The sequence below is a fragment of the Stenella coeruleoalba genome, assembly GCF_951394435.1.
Source record: "Stenella coeruleoalba genome assembly, chromosome: 13".
In the NCBI taxonomy this organism is placed as follows: domain Eukaryota; kingdom Metazoa; phylum Chordata; class Mammalia; order Artiodactyla; family Delphinidae; genus Stenella; species Stenella coeruleoalba.
This window is the reverse complement of record NC_137159.1, coordinates 40,304,572-40,320,466: the sequence shown is the minus strand read 5'-3', so window position 1 is coordinate 40,320,466 and position 15,895 is coordinate 40,304,572. Positions and strand designations below refer to the sequence as shown.

The 15,895-nt window shown below is 40.1% G+C and overlaps 1 long non-coding RNA gene and 1 pseudogene across 2 annotated transcripts in view; one reads left to right on the top strand and one right to left on the bottom strand.

Annotated features, from left to right (window-relative positions):
• The window catches only part of LOC307196581, a 283,753-nt gene that overhangs the window by 230,799 nt on the left and 37,059 nt on the right, over window positions 1-15,895 (bottom strand). The window lies entirely within an intron of this gene.
• LOC307196546 (ubiquitin thioesterase OTUB1-like) lies at window positions 12,858-14,314 on the top strand (annotated as a pseudogene). The gene has a single exon. The product of its transcript is annotated as a ubiquitin thioesterase OTUB1-like (transcript).

Below are 15,895 nucleotides of genomic sequence, written 5' to 3'. Positions count from 1 at the left end.
TTTTCTCCATCTGTGGCATCCCTATTCCCTAGCACATAGTAGATACTCAACAATCATTTCTTGAATGAATAACAAATGAATGATTGAATGAATTGTGTATTCCCAGTGTTCATTTCATAGGAATTTGTATCATAGAAGGATTTAGTTCCATAAAACTCAGGCCAGCTAGTAAAGCCACATCCCTCTTCCATATCAGTTGTCTCTTCTGGTCCTAGCCCTGTAACCTGCTCCCTGCCATAGCCTGGAATCATCCCCAAGTTCCACTACCGAAAGGTGTGGTCTGAAGCAATTGCACTGATATATTCCATGTGGGAAAGGACTAACGTGTGTGTGTGTGTGTGTGTGTGTGTGTACAAAGGTGAACTCTCAAGGCAGGAAGAATATCACTGCTGGTGCTCCTTTACTGGTTAAATGTTAAGTCCTTCCTCTCCAATTATTTGGAATAGTGGTTACCTAAGAGCAAGGATCTTGATTTTCCATCTTTGTATCCCCAGCTCTATGAAGAGGACTTGCACATCTGAGGTCTCAACAAAGGGATCATCTGAACCAGGTCCCTGAAGGGAGGGCTCAGAGGAGAAGCACCCTGAAATCACTCGGTAGGGGCAGGGCCTTCTCACAAACTTCAGGCCAAGATGAAACTAGCCTCAGCACCTTCATAGGGCGCTCTCATCCTAGGACCTCTCAGTTTCTCTCTCATAGCTCCTGCCAGGCAGACCAAGAGCTTATGACTATGGCAGGAGAGATTCAAGTGCCAACCATTTGCCAAAGTCTGCATTCAGCCCACATTCCTTTTCCTCCATCCCTGCCATGCCTTGTTGGTAAGGGACTTTAGGATACCAGATTCATTGGTCTGAAAATCCTTATGTTCACCAGTAAGGAAATGTATCTGCTTAGCCAAAATCCATGTGAATACTGATTTTTTAACTTGTTAGTTAATTTTCTTCAAACATGTATTCACTAATACCTTTGGCAAGTGCCTGTGTTTTTGCTAATTCAGTTGAATTCAATGAACAATATACTGAGTTCCTACTATGTGCATATCATGATGCTAAGTATCACAGGTGACAAAAAAAAAAACAGATTAGTGTCTACCTCCAAGGAGGTATAATAGGGAAGACAGATATGTATGCAAATAACTGCCACTCAGTTACTCATCCTTCTGGGTTCCAAACTTGGATAATGTAGAATTTGTGTCGTGTCTTTTCTCCCAAGGAAATTGCTTAATACTGGGCTTATTGGCAGTCCTAAAATGTCTATATGTGAGAGACTTAGGGATTAAAATTTGTTTGGAAAGGACAGAAGAGCTTGAATTTTCAATTACTTCAAGCTGTGTGTGTAAAACTGAAAAATAAATGTTAGTTGTGCATACTTCAAAGATTAAGAAAGCATGTTAGAGGTTTGGTATGAGGAGAGGATGGGCCTTAGCACCAACTGGATAAACTTTTAAGAAACCCTAGTTCTATTCTTTATTTCTTTCCTGGAAATCGTCACAATCTATAATTACATTGTTTATTTATATTTACTTGATGATCTGTCTTCCTCACTAGAATCTCATGTGAGAAAAGACCTTTTCTGTCTTGTTTACTGCTGCATCTCCAGTGGTTTCTGGCACAAAGTAGGCTCTGGATCAGTATTTGTTGAATAAATGTATGACAAACATCAGAGAATACTGACCTCATGAGAAGAAAAATGTGTACTGGTATCATACTTTGCCCAAGTCTAAGTCTACGGAGAGAAGTAGACACAAGTCTTCTCACGGGGATAAAATGAGACTGCAAGGAAGAAGTATCACCACTTTGCCTGAAATAATTATTCACGACATGTCATTTCTGATGGACAACGGGGGAGGTGGTGATTGCATTTTCTTATCATCATACCTAAGTACCTTTGAATAAAAAGTGCACAGTAAAGAAGCACTAAGAATATCATAACCAAAAGACCCATCTGGATGTCAAGGTCAGCACCCTGGAGAAACACTGTAAGCAGTCAATACTCATCCTCTGGAGAAGCAGCGCACGGTGCTCCTGGCCTCACTTCTCCATCCAAAGGCTTACTTGTCAGTGTGCTTGTATCTGTCTAACCGTCCTTTTTTAAAAAGAAAAATCCTGAAGAAGAGAAAGTTCTTGCTGAGACCACTTGTCTGGCATCCTGCGAAGAACTCAGAGGACTGTTCATCTATTTAGTGAGAGAATTTTCCATGCTCAGTAAATTCTGTTGCTTTGTAACTGCAACCTTGTGCTTGGTGTATTCCCTTTCCAATGCTCTAGATCCCTCTTTGCTTTTACAACTATGGGTCTGGTACCCTGTAGGTGGTTTATTCTGGGTATTCAATGATCTTAAAGCCACAGAGCAGCAATCTCTCTACTTCATATCATGAGTACTCAAGGGGATGTCTAACTCTGGAAATTAACTACATAACTTTTAGCAGGAAGTGATAATGAAAACAAAGAAACACTTCTTCTCTCCAACCTGAATCTCCATCCAAATAGTTGGAGGGCTTCCTTGGTGGCACAGTGGCTAAGAATCTGCCTGCCAATGCAGAGGACACGGGTTCAAGCCCTGGTCTAGGAAGATCCCACATGCTGCAGAGCAGCTAAGTCCATGCACCGCCAACTACTGAGCCTGTGCTCTAGAGCCAGCGAGCCACAACTACTGAGCCCACACGCCTAGAGCCCGTGTTCCACAACAAGAGAAGCCACCGCAATGAGAAGCCCGTGCACCACAACGAAGAGTAGCCCCCACTCACTGCAACTAGAGAAAGCCCATGCTCGGCAACAAAGACCCAACGCAGCCAAAAATAAATAAATAAAATAGTAACAAATAGTTGGAAAACTTAAAACTGAAAAGCAACTCATTTCTAAAGAGAAAAAAAGCAACTGAGTAATGATAGTTAATTCTTCTTTTATACTATTTATATATGAGTTGCTCATTAAAGTCTGTATTCAGGCCAGAACTTGAGGCTAGAAGAAACAAGCAGCATATTAAAGCACCTTTGGTCCAGAACAGATCCAGACAGAAGCCTGAATCCCAGGTAGTCACTGCACGTGAATGTCAATGATTCCAAGGTGAGAGCAGCTGGCTTTGTCCGTTAAACCAGAAAGTTGTGAAAAAGATATTGCCTAGTAGAAGGTAGGCTCATTAAATGGTTGTTCCATTATCCACCATCCAAATCCGTTCCAAATAGAGAAGAAAAACTCAGTAGTACATTGATGGGTTTTGGTATCATCTTTGATATAAAAGAAAAGCTTTATGTCTTGTTAGGAGTGGAGTATATGTTGATCCAGTATATATCTGTATCTATACCTATGCCTGTCTTGGGCCACACTTTTCCATCAGAGACCCATCCCTGGTCCTTCATCACTGGCCAAAGCAGAGGAAGAGAATGAATCAAGGTCATATGGGAATTTTTTACTCAGAGATCACTGGCAGTTACCCAACAAAATAATTTAATGCTAAGGAATACACTTCACTAAGCCTCCAATGGATCTCCTAATTTTACTCTTTATTTCCTTCATAAAACTCCTCTCAGTCTATGATTACCATGTTACCACCTTAATTTATATTTTCTTGTTGATTATGTCTACTCCGTTAAAAAGTAATCATCACCGTGTGTGCAGAGATCTTGTCAGTCCATTAGAACCTAGAGATAATTGTCCATCCCCTTATTTCTAGCACCCCTTCATCCCTAAGACTTCGAATATGGAAAATAAAAATTTCCCTCACTGACCACTTTCAGTTTTATTTTAATTCTACTACATGCAGTGTTTTTTTACTTGTTAGCAGAAAACTTTACTTCCTACTCACACAAGAAACCTTAGACCCTCTGTGCCCTAACTGGCTGCAATGAACAGAAATACTCTCACACTAGTGGGAAGTTGAGAGGAAGGGAATTTTGTTGTAGGGAAATAAAGAGGTCTCATGGGATCTGGAAAAACTGCAGAGCCAGTTGTGAAAGCTCAGGAAACAGAGAAAAACATGCAGCCTCAGAGATTCTCTCTCATGGTGTGTCTCTCATGGTGCGGTTGCTTTTCTCTTTGCTCCACTGTCTTATCATAGCTTTAATCCGTACTTAACGGCCAAGGCCACATCTCACCCTACTCTCCCTTCCATCTCATAGTTTTTGAATTTCGGCACCTGCTGATAATCAACAATGGTACCTCGGTGCACAGTCACAGAACTGCAGAGAAAGGAACTGGATTGGCTCAATCTAGCTTTTTTTTTTTAGAGGTGTACCATGTTACTGACATGCCTCTCTGGAGCCACACCCCTCCATCAGAGGTCCATCCTTGGTCTATCATCATTGGCCAAGACAAGCAGGGAAGAGAATAGATCAGGATCATATGGGAAGCAGGAGCTGCAGAAGGGCAGAGCTTCAGAGAAAGGGGCAGTGGGAAGGCAGTGCACAAAACAGGTCATGTCACTGTCAAGCTCCTATTAGCCATGGTGCTATTTATAAGTATCTTAGAACATATTACACGTAGCTCGGATAATGTGGTTCACTCCTGTCTTCCACCAATATATAAAAACACAATGATTAAGAAAAATGAATATACGTTTCACGATAGGTTATGTAGTATATGTGCTAGTATATTGTACTTTTCACCCTTCTAGCATGAGTACTTGATAATAGTGAGTATGTGGCTTGTCTTGATGATGATGGTAATAACTAATCATATGATGCTTATTATATGTCAAACAGTTTTATAAGCTCCTTATATCTACAAGGTAACTTAACTCTCACAAAATCCCCATAAGGTAGGCATGATTATTAATCCAATTTTGAGATGAAGAAACTTAATCACAGAGAGATGGGCTACCATGGAGCTAGTAAATGGTGTGGCCAGACCTGAATATGGCTCATTTTAAATACTAAATTAAAAAAATAGTAACTGATAACATAAAGTGCTATTTGATTCTAAATTCCCCTTTGATATAAGAAGCTTCACTTAATGCCATGTGTTGATGACAGCTATTAATAAGTGCCAACTTTGTGCCTTGCCAAAGAATAGGTTAGGGCTTCCCTGGTGGCGCAATGGTTGAGAGTCCTCCTGCCGATGCAGGGGACGCGGGTTTGTGCCCCGGTCTGGGAAGATCCCACGTGCCGCGGAGCGGCTGGGCCCGTGAGCCATGGCCGCTGAGCCTGCGCGTCCAGAGCCAGTGCTCCGCAACGGGAGAGGCCACAACAGTGAGAGGCCCGCATACCGCAAAAAAAAAAAAAAAAAAAAAAAGAATAGGTTATACACAGCTTTATTTTTTGCCTTGCATTTGCCAGTTATTTAGAACCCAAGGGGGTCCCACTACTAAAATACAGACACTCCAAAAGAATTCTCTTCTCCCAGCTCTAAGAGAGTCATGATTGAGAGGGAAAAGATGCCAGCCCTCAACCACTGGCTCTCAATGTCTAAGGGAGAAGAACACTGACCAGTCTCACCCCAGGAGATTTCCCTAGTTTGCCCTCCTCACTTCCATTTTTAGAGATTTTTAATTTCACCCTCTTGATAAACAATAACAGATTTCTGGGGGAAAAATAGCATAACAACTTTATTTTTTTCCCCAGAAAGCCACTTTCACAGCAGATGGAACTCAGCTTGCTATCGCCCAAATCTTAAGCAAACCTGAAATGCGAAGATTCCCTTACACTGAGGGCCAAGCACCACCCCATTTTGTGTCTCTTTAACGGACACTTTGAACCAGTGTACACTTCCTTAATCTGGCCCCATTATCAGCCTAATAATACCTCCCGATATTCATAAATGCCTAGCAAGACTTTCAGCTATTTTGTACGAAGGAGAGATATCCAGCTAAATTGAGAAGATTACCACATCACCACATACATCAGTGACAGGCTCTGTGCTATTACAGTTGATTTTTGTTGACAGTTGGCTGTAGGCAGTTGTGTTTCAAATGCCTTTTTTCACTGGGAAATTAAACAAAATCCCATGCAAAATGCAGCCCTCCAGTTCAAAAACTGTAAATCCCGAATTAGCATTTCATACTTTAAAAGGTAGCACTGCACAATTTTCCATTGAAAGGTCTCTACAGTTGACACAAATGGGTGCTTCAGACGTGACACTAATGCTACTGGTGTCTTTTAAGAAAGCCACCTTTTCAGATATTATTCTTCCTCTCTCAGTAATCTGCATATACTACAGTTCTCGCCTATGGAAGAACAAAAAAGAGGAGAGAGGACAAAAATATGACTTACTGCTTTAAGTAAATTATGTTCCCAGAAATTTCCAAACAATAGGGTAAATGAAAAAAGAGATGGGTTAATTAAACCTCCTTGAAAAGAATAAAGGAAACCCTGGCATCCAAAGGTTAAATATCACTTCTTCCACTAAATATTAGCAAGAAAAAGGTACTTCTATAAGCTGGAAAGATACCTGTATCTAGGACAGTCCTGACATAGGAGCTTCTCAACTTTGCTTTGAAACAGATTAGAGCCCAATTTAACGAAATTTTAATATGGGGGGAGGAGAGTCATAAGACTGACATTGAATAGGGCCATTTGATTCTTAAGACTGGAAATCTATTTTCCTTCCTACCAGGAGACTCTTAGCGTGAAAGTGTTTTAAACAGTGCCATTCCTTCATCCAGAACAATTGCTATTTAACTGGGGGAAAAAAAATAAAGACAATAGTTGTCAGTAGGCTATCCAGGACACAAATATATTTAGAGAAAGAAATGTAATGTTTATTTCTGGACTGTAGCACAAGCATAAAATACCAGTGAGGCAGTTTCATGCCAACCCTTTTGCAAACATTTCACCAACAGCACTTGACTCTTGGCCATAAAAAGTCAAATGTCCAGTGGTTAGAGCTATCATGAAAAGGTCAAATGGAGATGAGAAATCTTGGCCCTGTACCTTGACCACCTTCAAAATTTAAATACAACAAAGTTCTGCACCCCTAAAAATAAGTGTTTATATCCTGTAAGTTTACACAGTCCAAGGACAACCACCACCTTATTTCTGAATGGTGAACATGTAAAAAATAAATATTATAGCCCATTTAGCTTAGTGATGGCTAAAAGCACGGGACCGAGTTCATATGAGGAATGGAAAACTTACTTCATCAAAGTGGCTGGAAACCTTGAACTTCCTCCTAGATGCTTCTGCATTAAATGGCCCAAATGTAAATTCCATTCCAATTTTGTTGTTCTTGGCTAACCATGTTCTAAAGGTAACTACCAGCCTATGACTTCAGATAAACCTTGCTTCCACAAAATTTAGTGCTTATCAGATCTGAAGTGATTTACTGGAATAGATGCCTCAGCTCTGCCTTTTCCGTCCTCCCAACCATATAGTTTATCTCTTCATGAAAGAACTCAACCTCAAAAAAGTGGGCTCAAGAAGAAAGTCATGCAAACTAATCTACGGTGATGGAAAGCGGATCCACGGTTGCCTAGGGCTGGAATGGAGTGGGAAATGACTGCAGAGACGCAGGAGGGATCTTCTGGAGGTGGTCGAAATGCCCTGCACCTTGATTATGGTGGTGACTACAAGGATATTACATGGGTACAGTTTACTGTACATACAGTATACTTCAATCCAGTTGACTCAACAACAAAAGAAGCAATTAAGACATAGGTGTCACACTCCCGTGAGACAGAATTTCATACAGAAGCATAGTGGGACACCTAAGAAGGAACCCAGCTCCACATTAATTTCATAACAAGGAAAATCTAAACACCATTTAGTTTGTATTCTTAATCGGAGAGTAAGCAAGGCCTAAATTACATTCTTGCCCAGGTGAGGACAAGAAGTGTCCTGATAAAGTAGGGGTAAGTAACATCATCATTACATGAGAAACTAACTCTGGATTAATTACTCATCTGGGGTCAGTTAAAAAGAAAAAGGAAGGAAGGAAGGAAGGAAGGAAGGAAGGAAGGAGGGAGGGAGGGAGGGAGGGAGGGAGGGAGGGAGGGAGGGAGGGAGGGAGGAAGGGAGGGAGGGAGGGAGGGAGGGAAGGAAGGAAGGAAGGAAGGAAGGAAGGAAGGAAGGAAGGAAGGAAGGAAGGAAGGAAGGAAGGAAGGAAGGAAGGAAGGGAAAGAAAGTCTCCAATTCTCTGGGGAATTATTGAGCGATGTACCTCTTGTCTTAGTTTAAGATTTCCCAAAGTTCCTGGAACCATCACCTTAATGCTTCTTTACATATTTCTCAAAGACACAAATATCTGTTCACAATTCTGAAAATTATTGTTTGCAGGACAGAGGCTGTGTTCGTGAACATAAGTTCAGCTTCCCAAAGACAATAAAGGCAGTTCAGTGGTGGATATTTCTTCTCCACTGCCAGTCAATTATGGCTCATTAAACAGAAGATGAGACACAGTCAGAGAAATATAGGAGGGTGCTGCTTTAAGAGGTTGGTATCACAAGAAAATTCTAAATTACAAAACAAATACAAATCTAAATTAAAAATAATTGTTCCCCTTCAAGAGGATTTTGTACTCTATAAAACTGGTATAGACCAAAACTATGCTTTAAATACAAATCTCCTTCAGTCCATTTAAAATGTTATTTAATTTTAAATCATTTAGAGAAAACTTCAGGAATATCTTGAGTATAAAGCAATTTGATTATGAACAGGTGTTAATGTATCCCCCCAAGAACACACAGCATACTTTCTTTTTAAAAAAAATCAGCAGATATCACGTAATTGCTCTAATTTTGGCCTCTGTGACATTCCTAATGTCAGGCAACGGGAAATGCAGATTGCCCTATTTTGGATGGGAAGTTGAATGCTGAGAGCTTAAGTGATTTTCCTGGAGTTACTCACCAAATTAGTAGAGATGGCCCAATAACTGACTTCCAAATACAGTACTGTTTCACTAGACAAATGCTCCTTCCTTCTGTAGTTATATTTGAAAAATACCATTTCCACGTTGTCTTTTATTCTTTTCAAAGAGCTTCTCATACATTATACATTCATTAATTTATTCACTCATTAAAGAAACATTCATGGGGCTTCCCTGGTGGCGCAGCGGTTGAGAATCTGCCTGCTAATGCCGGGGACAGGGGTTCGAGCCCTGGTCTGGGAGGATCCCACATGCCGCAGAGCAACTAGGCCCGTGAGCCACAACTACTGATCCTGCGCGTCTGGAGCCTGTGCTCCGCAACAAGAGAGGCCCGTGCACCACGATGAAGAGTGGCCCCCGCTTGCCACAACTAGAGAAAGCCCTCGCAGAAACGAAGACCCAACACAGCAAAAATTAATTAATTAATTAATAAACTCCTACCCTCAACATCTTCAAAAAAAAAAAAGAAACATTCATTAAAAATCTACTAAATGCCAGTCCCCAAATGAGCAACACATGACCCTACCTTCAAGAGTCTTAGATTGTAGTTGGGGTAAAAGATATATAAACACTTATAACCAAATAGTAGAGTCCAATGATATAGGTAGGTGTACGTGTTAAGATAACACTGAGGAGACTTATTAGTTAAGCCAGCCTCTTGTTGCCAAGAGAAATTAAAGAATTCTTGAAAGAGATAACATCTGAGCTGAGTTATGAAGACCTTGTTAAAGTTAGCCAGGAGAAAGAAGTGGTAGAGAGGTATGTGTGCGAAGGAGGGTTGGGGGTAATGGCAATAGAATAAAGGAGGATAAAACGAAGTCCCAACATTTTAAAGGAACTTAGGAAATAGAGCATTTGCATTTGAATGATAAACAAGTAAAGACTCAGGGGTCTGAAGCAACACACACAAGCTCTGTTAGTTGACAGCAATTAGTTGATTCTGGCTTCTACTTAGCTCTTTTTCCAATATGCCTCACTGCCAATTCAGGTGAAAACAGTAATTAAATGTTTGCTTTTTTGTAAAAACATGGTTTGTTATTGGTCTTGTTTCACCTTCAAAAAAATATAAAATACTATATCAGAATAATAATTTTTGAAAACATTAATTTGTAGTTGAGACCATCACCATCCATATCATTTGTTTCCAAATGGTCCCTACATATTATTTCAAAATAAACCAGGGAGTAGATCCTGTCTCTGTAGTGCAAATTGGGGGTGTTAGGGTTGGGAGAAAAAAGGCTAAGAGAAGAAAATTAACTTGACAAAATCACATGGTAAGTGGCAGAGTGCACACTTGAATCCAAGTTTTCTGAATTCCCAGTTCAAGGTCTTTCCACTATACTCCAAGTTATCTCTGTGAAGCATGCAAAGGAGGATTTTTAGTATTTTTTGCCTTAATATGTCACTGTTCATTTTTTATTATTAATGTAATACACGCCCATTATTCCTCACCTTAAAAATCAGAAGTATTATTACTGTGGGTGGGGGAGGGAGTTACATGGTGGTAAAGAGGTCAAATACTTAGAACCTTCAAACAGAAGCCACCAATGTCCATGTTACCATAAAGCTACACACCTATAATGTCACAGTTAAAACATGCAAAAAGATTAAATCTACTTCTGATGTTAGAAAATAACAGCTTTTATCCACTTGTTCCAAACACCCCCTTCTAAGACACAGGGTGAAAAATCTTTGCCTTACTTTGGTACCATAAGTTCAGAGGAAGAAATAATTTGCCATGTGATTTTTCAATCACCCAGCTAAATTCAAGTTCCCTTTGACACTGATGCTATTCCCAATTCAACACTGCTAAATTTTAACTACCCTCCCTTTCAATTAGCTGGGTTTCCGTTTGCTTACTTTGTCCGTGGTTATAGCCTTCCCTCATGGACCTAAGATCACTGTTTTCCTTCCTCTTTATGCTCTGTGAGCATCAAGTATCATGGGGCATGCGTGTAATTGTCAGTGTGAAAAAGCCAGCTGGAGGTATCACAATCATGTCAATATACCAGCCAGCAAGAAAACCTCCAAGGCGATTGTTTCTATTTAGATATAATATTACATGGATTGAAAACTGCTGCTCCTACAAACTTCTGAGTGATAGTACCATGTTTTCATACTTTTATACAATCAACTAATAAAAATGTGTGTGTATATATATGCATAAATATTATATATTTACATATATAAATATATATAATTGTACCAAAGAAAATAAAATTCATCATTCAGAACATATGCAGAATCAGAAATTATTTAATTACCTGTACTACAAAAGATGGAATCTTAGGGCTCTGAGAGACTGTGAGAGGTTAAGTAAAGCAGATCAACTCACTTTCTAAGAACTGAGGTGAAATTCATGCAACAAAGACGGCTGTTTTCTCTCAGCAGAAAATTCTCCAACCTTAGAAAGTCTCTCTTTAGGTCTACCTTGATATCATGTGTGGTGTCCCATGTTCTTCCTGGGTACCAATGTCTTGTTCAGTAATCACTTAATCTCCCTTCTATTGCTCAAAAACAGTGAAAAACAGAAAAGAGTTTCACTACCACCATGTAATATTCTTACGTATTCAGAGCTAGCGGCCGTAGATAAGCGGAACAGAAAATGTAACAAGATGGAGAAAATTTTATTTTCTATATCTCCTCTAGGGGAGAGAAATATATGTGGGAAGAAAAAATACTTTGCTAACTCCTGGGATGACGGTGAAGGAAGTGAGGCAGGCATTCTACAGTAACAATACATAGTTGACAAGCTACCCTCCAAGAAGATTCAAATCTGGTCAACTGTAGACCTACCTGTGCTGACAGAGGATGCACATTTGGAGCAAAAACTAGATTGTTCAGGATGTTAGAAAAGGATTGAGAAATGCCACAATAATCTCCTTCTCCTGCCTTCCCCTACATAGCACAGTGCTTTTACCCTAGTTAACTGTGGAACAAAGCCACCAAGTTATTATCCTGCCAAGCAAGCCTACATGTCTTAGTCCAGCTACCTGGCTGAGTAGCCTGGAAACTTGATGACTTTGAATAAGGAACCTGAACCTTCTTTGCCTAGCTCTGAACTAAGCACTTGATATAAATCAATGATTTCTAAAATTTTTTAAGCTAAAAATTCTTGATTCAAATGAAAACTTACCGTTAAAAAATAATAATAATAGTGACAAACTCTGAATGACAGGTGAAAATGGAGGAGAGTGACAGTAAAGAGCCTCAAACATTCTGAGTGTCCCTGAGGGAATGCCATGGAACCCCTGGTGCTCTGGGGAGAAGGGTTACAAACTACCAGACTACATGATCACAAAAGCTTCTTCCAGTTGAAATTGTAGGAGTCTCTTAAACCTTTCCAAAAGAATGAAGTGGTTAATTTTAGAGTGGGAGTGACATCGGCAAAACGGCAGAGCTCTCATTTCCCCACACACAAAAAAAACGTTGAAAAACAAGAAGAAATTGTTAGAATCAACTTTATCAGAGCTCTGGAAAACAGTCAAAGGTTTACAGCAACTAAGTGGATGTCGAATAAAAAAAAAAGGCAACTTTGAGACAGTAGGAAAGCTTTATGGCATTTTTACTCATTCACGCGCCATCCCCTCCCCAGAATGGTGGTGATATCAAAGCAGCAGCAATTCAGATTCCCACCATAGGACCCTGGTCCCTGGTCCAGCAGGGAGCAGAGCAGAAATTATCCACCAAGTGTGACCTGAAGGACTAGTACAAGGTGCTCACCTCTGTTTCATCTAACTAGAAACTCAAGCCATAAAAACAGTGGGTATTGCTCAAAAACACAGCCAGCCAAACTAACAAACCTCAGTTGCCTGGGGCAAAGGATTATAGTCAAAACATACAAAAGACCACCTAAGGCCTGAGAACAAAAGCTGAGGAGAGTTTCTTTAGTAAATTAGAACATGTAAAAGCAGGCATATATGCAGGGAAATACAGAAAATCATGTGCATGTCCAGAGTATGATGAATGCTCAGAGAAGACTTGAGAATACACTAAGCTTTTACCTCAGACGGATCCCTACAGTCAGTGCAAGCCTGCCTGAGTGCTGAAGGAGTGCCCTGGCATAGAGTCAACCTGAAAATACTTGGAGAGGTGTTGTTTGTTCAGCACTGGCATTCAAAGAAATCCATGTCAAACTTCTAGCTGAACATAAGCTGAGGTATAAAGACCACAGTGGCCACACACAACAAGGAATACACAACAAGCCTTTGCAAAAACAGTTTGGGGAAGTCATCAAACAAATGAACTACAGCATTCAGCAAACAAAAAAATCATCAAACCCTAGGGAAAGGGGGTGAATCTGATTTCCAGATTGCAGGAGATGAGAGAGAGAAAGGGGCAGAAAAAAATATTTGAAGAAATACTGGCTGAAAAGTTCCCAAATTTGATGAAAAACATGAATCTATAAAGCCATGAAGCTCAACAAATCCCACGTAGGATAAACTCAAAGAGACATACACTGAGACACATTAATAGGCCACAACACAATCCTCAATAAATTTTAAAACATTTAAATCATAGAAAATATATTGTCCGATCACAATGAAGTTACAGTTTTGTAAGAAAACTGGAAAATTCGCCAATATATGGAAAGCACACTCTTAAGTAATCACTGGGTCAAATAAGAAATCACAAAGGCAATTAGAAAATAATTAGAGATGAATTAATTAAAAAAAAAAAAAACTTATGGAGCAGAAGAAGAAACATCTGGGCAGCAGCTCCAAAGGTGTTAACTGTCTTGTCTGTGCTGAAGCCATCATGGGTCAGCAAGAGAATGCTGTGCAGAACTCTCTGGTCTCTGAGCATCTGGAGCTCTCAGTTCTGTGCAAAGAGTATGCTGAGGATGACAGTGTCTAGCAGCATGAGATCAAGAACCTCCACGAAAAGTAGTCGTATATTGGCAAGATCAGGCCTGATGGGAACTGCATCTATTGAGCTTTCAGATTCTCCCACTTGGAGGCACTGCTGGATGACAGGAAGGAATTGCAGTGGTTCAAGGATATGCCTGCTAAGAGCAAAGAGGACCTGGTGTCCCAGGGCTAGGTCCACTGTTGAGGCTTTCCACAACATATCCATGAACTTGATTGAGCATGTAGAGAAGTGAACCTCAGTAGCAGACCTGTTGGCCTCCTTCAAAAACCAGAGTAACTCTGATTACCTGGTGGTCTGTCTGGAGCTGCTCACCTCAGCTACCTGCAGCTTAAGAGCAAGTTCTTCAAGCACTTCATGGAGAGTGGGAAAACTGTCAAGGAGTTCTGCCATCAGGAAGTGGAAGCCATGTGCAAGGAGAATGACCACATCCACATCATCACACTGACTCAGGCCCTCAGCATCTTCATCCAGGTGGAGTACATGTCCTGCAGTGATTATGGCACCACTGACACACACACATCTTCCTCAAGGGCTCAGAACCCAAGGTCTAACTTCTCTACTGACCTGGACACTATGATATCATCTGTAAAAAAGGTTGGCTCCGGCCTGCTACTGCACTGCCTGCCCTGCCCTCTGCCAGGTGCTAGACATGTACAGAAGGCTTTTTGTGGTTTTAAAAAGGTCATATTTTACTCTTCCCACTTTCCCTGTCATAAAATCTTCCATGTTTTGTTAAAAGGGATGCTGGTGGTAAAAAACCAAAAACAAACAAAACTCATGGGATGCAGTGAAGGCAGTATTCAAAGAGAAATATATAACTATAAACATTTACATTTAAAAAATAGATCTCAAATCAATAAACTAACTCTGTACCTTAAGAAAGTAGAAAAATAAGAGCAAAGTAAAACCAAAGCTAGCAGAAGTAAGGGAGTAATAAAAATCAGAGTGGTATCAATAACAGAATAGGAAAATAATAGATAGAATCACTGAAATTGTAAGTTGGTTCTTTGAAAAGGTTAACAAAATTGACAGATCTTTAGCTGGACTAACAATAAAAAAAAGAAAGAGAACACAAATAACTAAAATCAGAAATGAAAGGGGATATTATAAATGATTTTTACAGAAATATAGAGGATTGTAAGAAAATACTATGAACAATTTACTCCAACAAATTATATAGCTTAGGGGCTTCTCTGGTGGCACAGTGATTGAGAGTCCGCCTGCCGATGCAGGGGACACAAGTTCGTGCCCCGGTCCGGGAAGATCCCACATGCCTCGGAGCGGCTGGGCCCGTGAGCCATGGCCGCTGAGCCTGCACGTCCAGAGCCTGTGCTCCGCAGCGTGAGAGGCCACAACAGTGAGAGGCCCGCGTACCGCAAAAAAAAAATTATATAGCTTAGATAAAATGGACCAATTCCTAGAAACACAAATTATTTAAACTCAGGAATAAAAAATCTCAACAGACCTATAACAAGTAAAGAGATCAAGACAGTAAACAAACACCTCCCAACGAAGAAAAGTTCAGGACCAGTTGGCTTCACTGCTGAGTTCTACCAAACATTTAAAGAATTAACAACAATTCTTCTCAAGCTCATGAAAAAAATAGAAAAGGATGGAACACTTCCTAACTCACTCTATAAGGCCAGCATAACCTCAATACTAAAGCCAGATAAAAGACATCAAAAGCAAAGAAAACTACACATCAATATTGTTTATGAATATATATGTGAAAACCCTCAATGATATTATCAAACAAATCCAACAGCATATCAAAATAACTATGTATCATGACCAAGTGGGATTTATTTCAGAAATGCAGGGTGGTTAAACATGAGAAAAATCAATCAATGTAATACACCACATTGACGAATGGGGGGGAAAAAACACATGATCATCTCAATCAACCCAAAAAGGCATATGACAAAATATAATACTCTTTCATGATAAATCACTCAGAAAACTAGAAATAGAAGGAAACTTCCTCATCATGATAAAGGGCATTCATGAATACCCACAGCTAACATCACACTCAGTGGTGAAAGACTGAAGGTTTTCTGCCTAAGATCGGGAAGAAGACAAGGATGCCCACTTTCGCTATTGCTATTCAACACTGTACTGGGCAATTGGACAAGAAAAAGAAACAAAAGTCATCCAAATTAGAAAGAAAGAAGTAACACCTCTATTCACAAATGGCATGATTCTAAATGTAGAAAATTCCAAAGAACATA